This window comes from Sorex fumeus, unplaced genomic scaffold (assembly GCF_029834395.1).
Source record: "Sorex fumeus unplaced genomic scaffold, SorFum_2.1 ptg000054l, whole genome shotgun sequence".
In the NCBI taxonomy this organism is placed as follows: Eukaryota; Metazoa; Chordata; class Mammalia; order Eulipotyphla; family Soricidae; genus Sorex; species Sorex fumeus.
The window spans coordinates 45,514,686-45,518,044 of record NW_026606111.1 but is presented as its reverse complement, the minus strand read 5'-3'; the positions used below and the strand labels follow the sequence as shown (position 1 = coordinate 45,518,044).

The 3,359-nt window shown below is 37.4% G+C and overlaps 1 pseudogene; it reads left to right on the top strand.

Annotated features, from left to right (window-relative positions):
- Nucleotides 1-1,225: 1,225 nt before the first annotated feature.
- Nucleotides 1,226-1,319, top strand: LOC130033812 (uncharacterized; annotated as a pseudogene).
- Nucleotides 1,320-3,359: the final 2,040 nt, after the last annotated feature.

Here is a 3,359-nt window from a genome sequence, read left to right as displayed (position 1 = left end):
AGAAACAAAGACTCCGCCATGCGGGCAAGATACTCGCAGAAGCCTACCAGGTTCTCTGAGAGTGAGAACTGGACAATCAGAGTTACTCTCTTCTAAATAAGATCCAGTCTCTGGATGTTGGCTATTGATGGCATTACATGGATCCAGGGGTAGATCGTGGTTTTAACACTTAATTACTAGAAGATGGAGGATCTGGAAGGAGGGGGCACAGTCTTGATCTGAGCAGCCATGGAGATCTCATCCGCCCGGTCCCGCACATTTGGGTTCCTCTTCCAGTTCCTTCATGCATGAGGCTCCTTCAAGCTTGGGAAGAGTGGTCTTAAGCGTACCTATGGCTGCTTGCAGAGGTCTTCAGCTGCCGGGTCTATGCTCAGGGCGGTGAGGGAATCTCACCCCGCCATCTCCAAGGGGCCCCAGTGAGGAAAGCCAGGTGCAAGGTCAGGAGACTGTTGTTTTAGACATATTTGGAATTAATTTTAGATCGAAAAGTACGCATCATTGAAAATACTTATGTCCTTAGTAACAAATTACTACAAACTTGTTCAATCACCTCAGAGACCCCACTCTGCTCAGAGAACTAGATTTTAATTACAGATCCGTTTTGCCCATGTGTCATGACTGAGAATCTCTATCAGTAGATATGAAACTCACTATACACAAAGATGCACACAGGTTACTATGAGTCATCTATGTTGTTAATGTGAGTTGGCCATTAAACTTCACTGAGACCCTTTGTTCTGTCCATTATAGGAGCCATATGAGTCTCACCTTCCGTTCAAGTTGAACTTGTAATAAGGTGGAATGAAATCATCAATATGCTTCTCACCTCATCCTTCAGGAGAAAAATCCTACATACATTCAAGGTGGTCAAAGTGCAGACAACACCATCCACCTTTTCCTGGAGAAGTACACGGGACTGAGGTGAAAACAGCAAAAGGCTCTAGTTTAATGGTCTTAATTAAGGTTTCAGGGAACGACATTAAACAACCTCATATACCATCTTCCAAAAGAATTATTTTGTAAAACTGATGCCTAGGGTATGGTAAAAGATAATATGGTAAAAACCATATTTTTCTTTCTGGGACATTAAATTTCTAAATCTATTTATTCATGCTGCTTTGAAATACATTCCTTGATTAGGAATCATTGTCTGCCATAGGAGTGAGGAAGGACAACACTCAAAGTAATAAGAAGAGAAAAATATGGAAAAATTAACTCCTACTAAGTTTAACACATATACTAAAATTGAAATGATAAAATGATGAGCATGGTCCTTGCACAGAGATGATATGCAAACTTGTAAAGCATTCCATATTTTTGTTGCAAGAAGAATGAACAGGTCTACTTTAAGCTAAGACAATCCCCACAAGTACAAAAATTCTACATAAAGAGAGCACAAATCCACACCACAACAATCTCTCTCAATGTCAATGGACTAAATGTGCCAATTCAGAGGCACAGAATGGGAAGATGAATTAGAAAACTGAAACCAACATTCATTCTGCTGCCTGCAAGAAACACGTCTGAACAATCAAAGCACCCATGGGCTAAAAGTAAAAGTCTGGGAAACAAGTTTTCAAGAAAATATCACCTCCACAAAGCTGGAGTGGCAATACTAGTGTCAGACCACATGGACTTCAGGCTAAAGATTATCAGAGACAGTGAAGGTCATTTCTTAATGATCATGGGATATGTACATCAGAAAGAACTCACCCTCCTCAATGTATATGATCCTAATGACAGACCAGGAAAATACTTAAAAACAACTTCTAATTGACTTATAGAAAAACATCGATAGCAACACAATACTAGAAGGAGATTTCAAAACTTCTTTGACACTTCTCCATAGATCAAACAGACTGAAGCTCAGCAAGGAAATATTTTCTTTAAGGGGAGTAATGAACAACCATTGGCTTAGGGAAGAAATCAAAGAGGAAATAAAAAATTTCCAGAAACAAATGAGAATGAGGACACGAGCTACCATAACTTGTGGGACACAGCAAAAGCAGTGTTAAGAGGAAAGATTATAGATCTGCCAGAATTCATTAGGAAGAAAGAAAGGGCCTACATGAATAAATTAGAGGTCAAGATTTTGTAAAATGACCAACAAAAGTAGTCCAAAATAGGCTGGAGGAAGGAAATAATAAAACTTGTACCAGATATCAATGAGCTACAATCCCAAAATACAATCCAAAAGACCAATAAAAGCAAAAGCTGGTTCTTTGAGAAAATAAATAAGATCAATAAACCATGAGAAGCCTCTCAAAAAAACAAAGAGAAAGAATTCTAATAAATCAAATCAGAAATGCAAAGGGGGTTATCCTAATAGAAACTACAGAAATACACAGGATCATCAGAGATTATATTGAGAATCTTTGCAGCAGGAAATGAGAGAATTTTGAATAAATTGATAAATTATTGGATTCCAATTACCTCCCAAGGCTGAACCAAGAAGATTTGGAATACTTGAACCTATCACTAACAAGGAAATTGAAATGATGGTCAAAAGTATCCCTGCAAACAGAATCCATGGCCCAGATGGATTCAATAGTGAACTATTTCAAACCTTTAAAGAGGAACTGCTTCCAACATTTTTAAGATTTTCCAGGAATTGAAGAAACAGAAATACTCCCAAATAGTTTCTATGAGGCAAAGATCACCCTAATACTCAAATCGATAGAGACACCACAAAAAAAGAAAATTACAGACCTATTTCCTTGATGAATACAGATACAAAGATTTTCAAGAAAATACCAGCAAAGAGAATCCAGAAACTCAACAAAAGATCACACACTATGACCAAATAGGTTTAGCTTGGGGATGCAAGGATGGCTTAACATTCTCTAGTCAATCAACAGAATACACCATCTCAATAAAATAAAGATAAAAGTCATATGATCATATCAATAGATGTAGATAAAGCATTTGATAAGATCCAGCACCCCTTCATGATGAAAAACTCTCAACAAAATTGGATTTGAAAGTACTTTCCTCAATCTAGTCAAAGCAAATTACCACAAACCCACGGCAAGCATTATTCTCAAGGGGGAAAAACCAAAGACTTGGAGCAGAAATCAATGAACTAGAATCCCAGAATACAATCAGGCACAAAACAAGTTACCCACTCTCACACCTCCTATTCACCATAGTACTTAAAGTACTTGCCATATGATTTCGGTAAAAAAAAAAAAAATATCAAGGGCATCCAGATAAAAAAGGAAGAACTCAAGCTTTTACTATTTGGAGATGACATGATACTATACTTATAAAATCCCAAAGAATCTACAAAAAAGCTCCTGGGAACAATAGATTTGTTTAGTAAAGTAGCATATTACAAAATCAATATCTGGTACTCCATG